The following is a 14,245-nucleotide window of genomic DNA, read 5'->3' as shown; positions in this document are numbered from 1 at the left end:
AAACTCACTGGCTGTCTTCTCACGTTAAAGTACAGGGGACTGGTACTTTGACCCTTACGCTGGAGGTTAACTTTAGTGCCCTGACTTGCATTGCCAGAAGCTGAAAGCATCACCCCTCTGCAAACAGCACAGACATCTATCTCTGAGTATTATCCCAGAAGACTTCTGCCCAGAATCACTGCTTGGACATCTTTGGAAATAAGGATTGGTAGTAGTGGCACTGACCTTTGATAATGCCATAGTGGTACAAATAAAGTGAACAGGAAAGGTTTTGTCACTCCTGCTCCTGGTAGTGAAATAACTGCTTGGTTATTGGTTTGTACATAAATTTAATCTGGAAGAAGCCCATCAGTGAACCCTGCACTTCTCTTGACATTTTCTGTATCAAACAAAGCACTGAAATAAACTGCCCCAGTGAATGAGAGCAACTGTTCTGTTTGTTCTGGTATCCAGTCTGTTCTTTGCATTTCCCCCGTGCTCACACTCTTTACTCTGTATTGCCTGGCAGGTGTTTGAGTAAGGGATTTAACACAGAAGAGCTTGCTTATTGAAGAGGGAATAGAACTGATGTTCACACTGTGCCTTGTTCTCCTTCTGCGTTAGATCTCATCCTCACACACTGCCTAGAGCTGCCCAGGAGCACTCCCAGCCTCTCCCTGGCACAGGCAGGAAAGTTCTTCTGAGCAGCAGAGTCTCCATGAGGCTTGGCCCAAGGTACTGGCAAAGCAGGCAGGTGACAGAGGCAGCGACTGCAGAGGTGGCCTCAGTTTCTGTCTTTTCTAAGTCATGGAGTGCCACAGTCACAGACCCTCTCATTCTTTCTGCAGGAGCGGACCAAGATGACCACTTTTCCAGGGATATTCACACAGCTTTCTAGCCCAGCTGCTCCCTGCTGTGTGGCAGAATATTCTGACTCTGCTCATTAATCCTTGAGGCACTTAAATTCACTTTGTTAGCACCACTGAATGAAATGGCCAAAAAAATTGTCTATTTGGCTTTATCTAATTTTTTAAAATGTTTTTACAATTTAGCCCTGACAGGAGAGAAGCATATTGCTAGTGATACCCAAGTAATACAGCAGCACCTGTTCTTTACTGCTTTCATGCTGGATAGTTTACACTGACGGAAGGGCTCGGCTGCATTAGTCTTCAATGACAAACATCTTCTAATGACAAATGTATTTTAATAACCTGTTGCTGAGATTAACAGCACAAATCATGGTTACCTCAGTGGTCCAAGTTTTGTATCTGTTTAACTAAGCAGATTACATAAACTCTAATTCACAGACAGATTGTGGAAGACTTTATATGTAGCCTTTTTTTTTTTTTCCATTTCATTTCTGAAGTAATGAATTGCCAATGTCCCAAGACCAGAAGTCTGTATGTAGGTCATGAATTTTAGTAACTGATTTCTTCTGACAGGACTAGATTCCCCTGGGAATGACCTATACAACCAGCCACATGAAACTGAGCCTCCTCAGACAGGTTTAAGGCAGACTCAGCTTTGAACCCTGCTAATAAGCAGCACTACACCTACGCTCAGACCACGGAGTGCCAGACCAGCTTTAATGAGAACCACATCTCTTTAGTTCTTGCTTCTGTTTTAGCTTTTCCTTTAATTATAGCAAAAGGATAAAACACACACATAGTGTTAGAGAAACTGTGTGGTATGTTTGTATTCCCTTTTTTGCCCTTCATGCTGTTAGCAACAGAATAGAAATTCTCTTGAATTGGGGTGTTTTTACAGTTCTTACGAAAGCACGAACACGATGAAACGATTCTGTATCGCTTGCACATCCAGCCACAGCTTACATTTCCAGCTATGTTTTTTAAAGTAATGGTTCATTCTTCTCACTGTCTGTCTGTCTGACTGATCTTTTTATTCACATGTAGCCAGATCCTAAAGCAGGACAAAGTATATTGTAGCTGCGCTTAAAGAAAGCAGTGCTCTGTAGCTGTGCACAGAGTGTGTCCCCAGCCCTCACGGTGCCCGTGGCTCCCTCCTGTCACAGGCACACACGACCTGTCAGCTCTGCTTGCACACCCCCGCAGGTGCCCTTCACTGCATTTAAAAACACTCAGGCTCAAGAATAAGGAGACAAAACTCTGCAAGCTAGACCTGCTGCTGATGGAAACCACAGCAAGCTCTTCTTCTGTCAGGTTTAATCCATGGAAGGAGCATACTTTGAGGCTGCTAATTAAATTTACTATTTTCCATGAAGAAGATGCAAATGTGGTAGCCATAAAATAAGGACATTTGGCAGAGAACAGCTCCAGGTTAGCATATCAGCCAGTAAAAAGCCCCCAACAAACCCAACTAAAAAAAAGCCCTAGCAAGGTCTAGATGTTAATGGACCTGGAATTGGTTTGCATTTTTCACACTTCTGTGTGTGAACAAGGAAAAACTGTTCCTGTTGGTATGTGAGATCATCAGTAACGTAATGTTCTTTCTGGCAGTTCCTCAGCTGTGGTTTGTATAGCATGTGTCTCTCTTCAAACAATACAAACTCTGCATGAGGGATTCCTTGGCAAAACGTAGAATCACAGAACAGTTAGAGTTGGAAGGGACTCACTGACTGGTGGACATGTACTAATACCCATCAAAATGATTTTAAAATTCAGAAGATATATTTAAGAAGGTGTTGCAATTTTACAGCATCTCTGTACCAGGCCCACAAATGATGTGCTGTCCCCAGTCCCACAGAGCAGCACATACTGGTTTTTAGTGACAGACCAAGGATTCACTCTCAGACAAGCATAGATATTTCTGTAGTGTACTGTATTAAAAAAAAAACCCTTCCCCAAAATACAGAAAAAGCCATCTGTGAGAACAGTGGAAACAAGTTTTACCCTGTGTAAAAATGAAACAGCAGAAATTTTTATGTGGAGACCAGAAATAGCCATACAGTTCCATTACATGTAATTTTTCACTCTTTTGTACTGCTTTGCAGTCCTTTGTACTCTCTTTCCTCTGCCTTGCAGAGAGAAGTGGAAATTCCTTACTGGTGCACTAAACATAAAAGTAAGACCTCATTTCAGTAATTAAAAACTAAAGCACTTAAAGATGAAGTGTAGTCACACAAAGATATATTTAAACAGTATGACTTTCTGGAACTCTAAAGTGAAGCAAAAGCATACAGAAACTCCAACAGACATCTCTGATTTTCAAATTTCAAATAATAATTTTTATTGCAAAACACAGCTTTTTAATTCCACTGTGTGAAATTTAGGTGTGTGACAGCTTATTCTTGGCCTGTCCCTTGAAATTTTTTTATTTGAAAAGCAAGGAAAGCAGCTGAACGATTTTATCTATTTGACAGACTATTTGCTATATACCACAGTGAAATAGTTCATCCTGTAGCATATACGTTATAGGAGGCCAGTTTTCTGATAATTCTTGTTTTTCATTTTATTGATACAAAGAAACAAAGAAAGAAAAATGAGCTGAAGCAATGGACTAACAGGTCATGAAGTTCCCCAAACCATTGTGCACATTTCAAGTTAGATATTAACCTTTGTAAATGTGTCCTTTGCTTTTGCTCTTTGTTTTTGTTTCCTCCTTTAAAAAAAAAAAGGAGGGCAGCTGCAAGCAGCTGTACCCTTCATATCCAGGAAATCCACACTACTTCTGGCTGAATACCTGCTTGCTATGAAGAACTATCTAAAGTTCATAAGGAGACAATTTTCAGATTATAAAATCAAGCCTTTCTCAATTAGGTAATGCCACAATTTATGTTGCACAATCATATTTTAGCTCAGGCAACCTCAGTCACAGCAGAGCAGATGCACTGTGATTTGCTCTGTAATTACATTATCAAATCCTATTTTTGTCTCAAGACCCTGCCTTGCTTAGTGCCCAGGATGGACCTCCTTGGGATATGTCCAGGTTATGTAGAAATTGTGGTTGTTTGTAGCATCTCTCCTTCAATGCTACTGATACTATGAAATTTCATAAAATTATGCCAGGAGCTGTTGTGACCATCTCCAGCCAGCCCAGGAAATGAAAATGTAGCTTGAAGCCATCGTATGCTATCTCCAGCTCTTCTTGGTTTGTTTTTAGAATAGCTGAGAACTCAGCATATATTCATATGAAGGAGACAATATGTACAGAAAAGCATCAGTTTATAGCCTGCCAGCATTCCCCCTCCTTCTCTTTTTAGGCTTCTCTCAGCTCCTTTCTTAAAATGTTCTCTATAAAAAGAGTTTTGGGTCAAACTGTAAATGTTCAATCTGTCTGTACTGTTAAGGAAAGCAAACACACCCCTTCAGAACATGCACGCTCTCTCTTCCTTTCTAATTCTCCTGTCCCATTTCCTTTTTTTTTTTCCTTTCCTGGTGAGATAACAGACCCAAAAGCTGAGAGAGCTGCTCAGGCAGCATCCTCTTTGTCACATTTGCCACACATTTAATGTGTTGCTGCTGTGGATGTGTTTGGCTTCAGAGGCAGTTTAGGATCGCTGGGGGCATGGAAATCTACTGTGCTGAAAGACACAATTGTGAAAATGGATGATGCATGTGTTAGCTCAGTTTAGCTGACAGAGAGAGGCAGCAAACCCTCAGACCTCTATGTGATACAGAGCAGATCAAAACTGAACTTCTGAATCATTCGTAGTGCAAAAGTTGTGCATTTTAAAATGCATTAGCACGTTGGGAGCCAGTAAATATTATTAGTAAAGGTGAGATCTTCTCACCCACAGTTATTGCCTATGCCTGTGGAAAGGCATGGAATTCTTATAAAATAGCATCCACGGTCATCATGAAACACAGTCTGTGGGAGATCTGCCAGTGCCTGATACTGCTGGCTTTCCAGATGGGAAGCAAAGCTTGAAGCAAGCTATATTGGATGACCTTGAACTAAAACTGTGGTGGTTGCTTCCACCTGTGATAGATGTCTTGGGATGGTTATTTCTGCCATGTAGAATGGCAGAAAATGGCAGAAACTGAATGGCAGTTTTTTCATGTGTAGGGGATAGAAGATATTAAATAGAAGAAAATAAACATAAAGCCCTATTAGGTTGCTTTAGCCAATTACTGAAAACATTTTACTCATTAAACTTTTTTTTTATCTGTAAAAATGCTATAAATACAATGGTGTATTTGCTGAATGTCTGTGTGGTTATTACATCACTAAACTAATACTGTGAAGATGCCAAATTCACCTCCACACTGACTCAGAATTAAAATTGGTCATTGTATACTCTCACTACACACTAGTAGGTGACTCCCTCTTCTCCAGAGTGCTAATAATATTTGCATCATCCACATTCTCCATAGATCTATTCAGGATTTTAGACCATTTTATACTATTATGGTTGCTTACTTGAAATCCTAGACCTTTTATGTAGAAAAGTTTGCTGCAACTTGACTTTGCAGTCCCACAGCTTCATTAGCTGTCCAGAGTACATAATTTATCCCTAGTTTGGTTTTTTTTCTTGCTTCAAATCAGGCTTACTTTTTCTTTACTTGCCTTTTAAACCTTTATCCTTCTCCCAGTTTGCAAAACCCATAAATCTCTGTTGTCCTGCTGTGACATTGATGTGTCCATTGCTGGTAGTAGTTGAGGTGGAATAGTCAGTAATGGTCATTCTGGAGGGTGTTGGGTATAATGGTAGAATCTCAAACTCAGGGCAAATTCATGGAGAAAAATGTATAGTACATACTCCTTCTAAGAACAATAGGACATCCATAGGGGTCAGATAGGAGTCTCACCTTTATGTCATTTGCAATATGCACAGCACATTGGTATTTTAAGTACAGAAAAGTATCTCTGATGATTGCCTGCCTTTATGCAACCACTGCAAAGGGAAGCAACTCCAAAGTACGCAAGAACTGCTGAAATGAGAGGTTAATTCCCTTGGTGATGACAACCCTAAACAAACCAACTTGGAAATCCCATGTTTTAATTTAAAATGGGTGCAGTAAATCTAGTAGACACAAAGTGGGAAAATGAAACAGTCTCATTACTGGCTGAACTTGGAAAGTAATGCTGCAAAGTACTACAAAAATGTGTACGTGGAGTGTTCCATTCTAAAGTGAGAGAAGGCAGCAGTAATTGCTGTCGTTGTATGAACAAAATTAATTTCAAATTTGAATTCTTTTTTGAACCAAATACTTTAACACTCTTACAAGTGTCTCACTAATGTGACATCAACTCTGATTTCTCAGTGGCTTCATGCCTCCTGTGGCAACAGAGCCCCACACTGAGCATCACCCTGGGGAAGAGAGAGGAAAGAGAGAAAACAGGCTGTCAGAGGTGTGAATAGCAGTGGTAACTCACTGGTTATATATTGCTAAGCAGGTATTCTGACTTTTGCTTTCTTGGGTACTTTTGATTCTTTTGCTCCTTTTTTATTTTGTACTGTATAATATCTGTTTTCTGTCCTCTAAGGTTAAGCATGGAATTCCCTTAGGACTGTTTACTTATGTGTTGAGCATCTGGTACTTTTCTCTGAGTTTGGCACCTTGCTGTTACTGCAGCGTAAATAAATAACACCAGCAAAACCAGATTTTTGCTCATGAATAGAGCTGTTGTTGTTGTCAGTGTTTTCTGATAAGATCCGTCTTTTCATGGAAAGGAGCAATAAATCTTTTTTCCTTCACTGTTCTGGAATCTTAACAATACAGCAGATTTCCTTCCTTTTTTTTTTTTTCTTCCTGATTGTATCTTGCTCTAGGAACGTAGGATGCACTTGGGGAGGCTGTAGAGAAGGAGGCAGTTGTGTGATGATACATACTATTCAATAGATACACCTGTCGGGTTGTCGGCTTCGTAAGATAAGGCACCATTAGGGAAAACACCAAGCCCAGCTGTAGAGGGACACCATGGCTGTCCCACTGATACAGCCTGGTGTGGCACAGGCTCTTCTGCAAGACAGGGTTAAGTTGTGGCTGGGTCCCCATTGAGCTTTGCTGTCCCAAGCACGTTGCAACAGTGTCCCAGCCGCAAATAACCAGAGTCCTTGAGGCAATAACCAGGAAACTGCAAGCTGTGAAATGGCACAACATGCTTTTGTAATGAAAGTTGTCAGATAGTCAAAGCTTGAGGTCTCTCGGATTAGGGACAGCATTTCTAGGGGACTGCCAAGGGTCTGGGAGCCTCAAGGATGTCAGTGTGCCCACTGTAGAGCCGGGAGGTCCTGTAAGGTCCAGCTCTGCCAAGTCTCCCAGCTCCTCACATGGGAGCCTGGAAGCCTGAAGAACATCAGTTCAGGACAGAATTGCAAAGTTCTGGACTGTGCACTTTAAGCTAAAAGTTCAGAGATCAGCTCTCAAAGGGGAAGGAAAATGCCTTAGTTCAGTTTGATCTCTCTGCAGACCCATCTCCTTTGCCCTGTTTGACAGCAAACCACCAACCCCAGAAGAAAACACATTACACTTTCAGATGTTTGGCTGTAAAAACGGTGCATTAAAATACTCAGAAAGGAAAAGCATTTTTTTTAGTGTATAATGATAAACATATCATTCGGAAAGTATTTAATTAATTGTAAACTTGGTAGTTGAGATGTTTGTGTCTTAGAAAAAATGTAATAGGAATTTTTATTATTGTCTCTGTTGGACAGCTAGAAAAATAGTTCTTTAATAAAGACTTTTCTTTAAACAGCATTTTCTACATTGAATATGTGTTGTGGTTGTCACAAAATACTGTTAATAGAAGAGGGAGCAGCTTTAATCTTTTGACATTGTCATTTTTAATCCAGAAATTTAGCACTGTATTTCCAGATGTAACCTTTAATCCCAGACTGTTTTTCACTTCCCAGTTCTTAGCTACTTCTGCTCTGGTTTGCATGAGTGGAAGGACAATGGATTGTCCCTTCCACTCAAGCACATCATGCACACGTGGCACTCACAGTTCCTGGCCCCCCCTGCCCCCGTTTGGACAGTTGAGCTTCCTCTAGGCAAGGATGTTCTGTAACCAAGTGTCCCTCTTGCCCTGTGGTATTTCACTGGTCCTTCTCACTTGTCTTCTGCTATAAATAGGAGAGTAACCAGTGAATTGAAAAGCCCCGAAATGGACTGTCAGTGTTTAATTTTATACCAGAAATCTTTATAATTTTTTTCAGCTGTGATAAATAGTTGCTCTTCTGGTTTTAAAAATAAGAAAGGGTCAAACCATGAAGGCAAATTAAGAAGGAAATGGGTCATCGATTCTGCTAGAGACAATGCACAGCCAGACCTAGAGTTTCCTCCTTCAGGTGCCTAATATCCAAAACCAGAACTACCAGAGTAGTTTAAATGAACCACGCCCTATGCTTTTGCATAGAATCTTCTGTATGCTGCTGCAAAGGACTGATACTTGTGAATTTAAATCTGACTTCTTTATTGTCTATACATTTTTAGACAAATTAACTTAGTCAATTTTTGCCACATGGAGAAATATTCCCCTCCACAGTGGGGTAATTTCAGGAAAACTCCTCTTGTTACTGTTGATTCGTGGTAAAACTTCATAATTGGCAGACGAGATGGCCAAGCTCAAGAGAATTTAGCAATGTCAGTGAAAATGAAAAACAGACAGCCTCTCTAGACACTGTTCTGAATTTATGTGAAATATATCTTAAATATGACCCTTGAGGGACTGAGAATTTCAAATGCCATCTTCTCTTCTCTGAAACAACAGCTGAATTACAACATTACTGTGCTAGTAGTGGTTCATGCACTGTTCCTCCAGCAGAGAGCACTTTAAACAAGGAAAGTTAGACACACTTACTTCAATAGTGCAAGTTAATCACAGGACCTCTGATTTGTGAGCCGCCCTGCTCACAAATTGCCAGCTCTGTGTCTTCCAGCCCCAGCAGCACCAGGTGCTGAGCTAAATAACAGTGTGATAAACACACACCATAATGACTCAAACGACGTGTTCTGTATTCATTACATGTTGCCTGTGATCTCACAGATTTATAATTAGAAGATTTGAGTCACTAAGCCAAGCTGACAGGGACAAAAAGGAGTCAAATATAGAAGAGGAGCATCAGGTGGAGGTTGGTCTCTTCTCCCACATAACAAGCAAGAAGACAAGAGGAAATGGACTCAAGTTGCACAGGGAAGGATTAGATTAGATATAAGGAAAAATTTTTTGACTGAAAGGGTGATCAGGCATTGGAGCAGGCTGCCCAGAGCAGTGGTGGAGACAGCATCCCTGGAAGTGTTCAAAAGACATGTGTATGTGGCACCTGGGGACATGGTGTAGTGGTGAGCATGGCAGTGCTGAGGTGGCTGTTGAACTCTATAATCTTATTTTCCAACCTTTACAAATCTGTGATTCTATAAATTTATTGTGCTCTTGTACTCCCAAGAACACTGTCACCATTGCAGATTCCCCACAGCTTTGGCAAAGCCATAAACACCTGCAGTACCCAAAGGCAGCCTCCACTGAAGTCCCTTGAATTTGCAGCTTGACATCATCCCCATCTATGTAGCAATTCTCTTTATTTCTATACCTCTCTTTACTTCAATCCCCCAGATTTCCCCATCACTACTGGTTGCTCTTGGCTGGTGCTCACCTTGCTCACTGGGGACACCACCAAGGAGATGATCTTGTTATCCCTACATGGAGACCTTCAGTTACATAATCATGTCAGCTTGTGACTTAGCATGATACCTGATTCTCAGGCCAGCTCCTAGACTGGCACTATCAAAGTCTTCAGAAACTCCAACAATTACAAGCATTTTACTCCTGGGACAGGAATGTATTAAAACAGAACTAAAAATAATCTGCAAACCCTCTTGGAAGAGAGGGAAGGAAACCAACAAACCCGGTCTACATTCCTTTTTTGACTTCAAGCACTTTAATCCAGTAACTGAAAGCAAAGGAATCTCAGACCTCCTCTTATAGACATGCTAGAGGGAGCACAGATCTATTTCCAGCTTTGAAAGTCATTCAGCAAAGGCAGAAGCTCTCTAGACACACTGAACTGCTCTGCTCATCCTGAAATCAATGAAAATTATATTTGATGCTTATGTAGCTGTTAGTAATAGTTCTTACACTCAAATATGAAGTATTTGTCTGTCTTGTTGGCCATCCCTTTTTCTTGGCTGACCACTAAGAGGGGTGTTTAGTGATTTTTTTCTATGAGCTTTCACTATAATTTTTCCTATCCATGACTCTAGATGGCACCTAGGTCTTACACCGGGGAATTTGCTTTTCTTCCTTGGCTGAAAAGAAGACAGAAAAATTTAGCTGTTGGGGAATAATTTCTACTGAAACAGAACAAAACAATTCTTTTGTGTCTGGTACAGAATGTTTCTTTTTTAAGTCCAGCCTCCCATTATCTTGCACAGCCTTTGAGTCTTGCCAGGGCACAGCTGAATGGGAGGGCTCTGCTGCGTTGGCATGCCCTGCTCCCCCTCAGTGCAGATGGTGCACAGCAGAGGTGACTCATGCTGTCACCTCACTTGTGGATCGGGTGGCAAGGACAGGGTGGCAAGGACAGCGCTTGGGGCACTCTCCCCGTGGTAGCTGGACCACAGAAGCATGTAATGGGGCTGAGTCACGGTGCCAGACCACTGCAGGCTCTCCCAACCCACTTATTTTCCTGTCATTTTGTGACATGTTTAGAAAATCTTTTTCTCATGCTGTTTATTCATTATGAGGTTTGGTTTTTTAGGTTTTTTAGTTTGTTTGTTTGGCAAACAGAGACTCTACTTGTAGGTTGTGATGATATAGCTTGAAATACTAAGAGAGAGAAGAAGAATACGTGCTTGTGTGATATCTCCAAGCATACAGAGGGTGTTCTGCAATAAGCCAGTAAGAAAGAGAAAAGCAGAAGTGCAGACAGTGTGTCAGGAATACATGAAAACACACTGAGAATTCATTCCTAGTTCAATACTGTTGCAATTACTCCAGGAATGGATTTGGGCTCCTAACAAGAGAAATGTTTTATCATACTCATAACTCGTGTTTAGGATTCCTGGGCAGACATTTAAAACTCAGCTCTGGAGGCAAAACTGCCATATTGTAACTGCTGTTTGCTTCATTGATGTTTTTTCTACAACGTGAAAAATTATTTCACAGGGACTGGAAAGGATGTACCATCTCTTCCAGAGAAGAGAGAGTTCAGCAAAGGTTGGTTGTATATTGCAAATCTTAGGCAAATGTCTCAAGCAGCTTTGCAGGTAACTCAGCCAGGCTTGGAGGATGCCGTGTCAGTGCCTGTGCCATGCTGAATCTGCAGGGAAGAGTCACTGCATCCTGCACAGCCCCACACCCCGCCTGTGCTGCCTTTCTTCCAGAAAGCACCAGGCACACAGGGAGTGTCACAGAGCTTTGGAATGAGCTGGACAAGAATTTGTGTGACTTCTCCTCCAGCTTGTCTTGCATTGATAGATTTAACTTACAGGAGAGAATGGGCTGCAAACCGAAGTTCAGTGTGTTTCTTTAGCTTCTCTGTAGGTTAGGGGACCCAAAGGAGTTTTTCCTGCTCTATTCTGCAGATTGCTGCTCTCCTTAAGATTTCCAAAAGCTCTTTTTACTTCCTAAAGAGGTCTGATAGTAATACCAAGGTGCTGTCAATCAAACCCTGCTGACCATCCAGCTTCCAAATGAGAAATACACAGGGATTTGATTTTTTTTTAATATATATATTTTTTTCTCAGAAGCAGCATTAACTTCTTCTGGGACTCCTGTAACTACCTCACATCCAACATCCAGTGCATAAGGGGGAAAAGAGAGGAAGGTTCATAGTACCAGTACAGATTGAATGGCCTTCCAAGAGTTTTCCTCTCCAGGAGTTCCTCTTCTTCCCTTTGCTTCAAGGGCAACAAGGCAACTCTTTCCCAGGACAGCACCTGTCCCCCTACATTCAGTATTATTTGCTAGCAGATGCAGGATGTGCTTTATAGTTACAAGCAGCCATAGATCCTACTTTCATTAAGTCAGATGGATGAAGCTTTGGCATAGTCTCATATGTCCTTCAGCCATCCCTTTAGTCATTTAACCTTATTTTTTATTACTTTTTTCCTAATCAGCACTGTGGAATGGATGAAACAGAAAGGCTGTTTGACACAGATGGGAGGAAAGATGTTCCATGTGCTTAAGGGGATTGGTGCAGATGGTGGGTTTAGTTTTTGTCCGTCAGCACAATGCACCAGCCTGCAGAACTGGGACTCTGGAGAGGTCATCTGACTTATGATCTTTGGAATTCATGTGGTCACAGAGCTGTTACAGAGCTAAAGTGCTTTGGCCACAGATTTACTTCTCTGCTGTGTGTTACAAGGCAGGAACAAAGTTTAGGTCTCAGGAAAAAGAGATGCTAAGGATATACATGGAATATCAGCTACATGCTCTGCAGTCTGAAAACCAGCCAAAATAACAGGGAGGAAGTGCAACTGAAGCTGCAACATGAGGCCAGTACCTTTGCCACAAATTAGGCATAGGGACTGTAGGGTCTACTGAACATGAATGATCCTGCTCACTTGGAATATACTGCTGCTGCTATTTAAAATTCCTGAAAAGCCTCAGAGAGGAGCTGTGCCATTAGCTTTTTGGAGTTCCTTAGCGAGGGCAGGGAGCCAAGCTGATATAGTAAAGTATTTTAATTAGTGTATTTCAGAGCTTCTCAGAATGAAACCAAATCTACTCAATCAGGAAAAAAAGTCCTCTCTCTGTCTATCACAGAGATCTTTTGTAGAAACTCACTGTTCTCTTCACTGTTCTGTTCTAGTTGAGAGTGTGGCCCAATATCATTTGAATACAGCAGTTCACTATTGAATATTTCTTGCCAAGAAACTGTCATCTTTGTTAGCCATGGTCATCTTACTCAAATGTATGAACATGACACCCAAAGTACATGAACATTGAATAGATAAAGAACTGTGAGGTTTGCTCATATCCCAGCGTATTTTGAATACTGACTCTCCTGGGAGGACAGCATTTAAGATTAATTGATAAAAGTAATTTCAGTACCATTTAGTGTGATGGATCTCAAGAGTAAAGCAGGCTTTGCTTGTGATGAGCATGAATAATATGGGGAGTCTAAGTGAGAATATTCATCAGTAAAAACATCTCTGCCTCCAAATGTCCTAACCACACACAGCAATGGACTGTGCACTAGTCCTGAGGCAAACATGCTGATCTTCCCAATAAAACTAAGTCTTACAAGACAGATGGGCAGTGGGAGAGCCGATCCCAGCAGAGGTGACAGGGATACACAAAAGAAGAAAAGAGGTCAGCAATAAGGATTATTTGGAGAGGTATTTCACGGTCATATTTTGGGAGGAGGGGGGGTAAAAAGGCAGCAGAAACAGCTGTCATAGTACAGTGAAAGTAGCAGAACAGGCAAGATGGAATTAACCTAAGCAGCAAATAATAAAAGGATCAACATGTTTTACTAACAGGAGCAAAGCAGCTGAAGGACAGCTCCCTGCAGAGACCTGCGTTCCTTGCAGAGGCGGCAGGGAGAATAAAAGCTCTTGGGTTGTGATTAAAGTCTTATTTGTGCCAGAAACACCTACTTTTTCCACTCCTCACTTAAATCAATAATTTGGCTGCATTGTCCTTTGGGGGCTCGCTCTCACATATACACACACTCGAATCCCTCAGCCTTCCTCTCCTGAAATACCACTGTGACAACCCCTGCTCTGATGGCACTTCAGCTACCTTGGGGTGCTCAGGCAGCAGCCAATCCACCCCTCAAGCACAGAATTATGAAAAACAGAAGATCCGTGGGCAAGGAGAGTGTTGGTGAGATCCAAGCTGAGAATGTACAATTAATCACAGAGGCTGGGTTTGTGCTCTTCAGGGTGTGATTTCAAAATGGAAGCCCCAGATGCAGACCTTGCGGCCAACACCTGAGCCTTGGCTGCAGCTGTGGCTGAGACACTGAAATGAAACCTGTGCCAGGAAGCTAATGCTGAAGGCTGCTACCTTCCAGGGGAATCATTCAGTATGGCAGCTCTCTGGAGAAGCAGCAGTTTCAATGAGAACTGAAGGTGCAGCTTCTGCTAATGTTACTTTTCTGGGGTTTTTTTAAGCTGTCTTCTGTATCTTAACATTGATGGACTTCCTGCACATATCACATAAGGATTTGAAGCATTCAGCATCAACTGTGGAGGACATTCACCGAAGGCACGAGACCTCAAAAATAGATAAATGCCAAATTATGACAGTTTCCAGATCTCTGGTATTAGGGCTGAATTATTAGTAAGGTCACCAAGAAAGCTGGTAGTGGGATATAAACCTTGCCCTGGCTCTGCCAAATAATGTAGCACCTTCTGCTGCCCCTTTCCAGACTCTCTGCTGTTCTCACCCTTGC

At 41.6% G+C, this 14,245-nt stretch overlaps 1 protein-coding gene across 2 annotated transcripts in view; it reads left to right on the top strand.

Annotated features, from left to right (window-relative positions):
* The window catches only part of CUNH16orf45 (chromosome unknown C16orf45 homolog), a 37,266-nt gene that overhangs the window by 13,533 nt on the left and 9,488 nt on the right, over positions 1-14,245 (top strand). The gene's annotated exons all lie outside the window — the stretch shown is intronic.

The sequence above is a fragment of the Corvus brachyrhynchos genome, unplaced genomic scaffold, assembly GCF_000691975.1.
Source record: "Corvus brachyrhynchos isolate BGI_N302 unplaced genomic scaffold, ASM69197v1 scaffold5, whole genome shotgun sequence".
NCBI classification, from domain to species: Eukaryota; Metazoa; Chordata; class Aves; order Passeriformes; family Corvidae; genus Corvus; species Corvus brachyrhynchos.
Note: the sequence above shows the minus strand (reverse complement) of the source record. Positions and strands in the feature narration are given on the sequence as shown.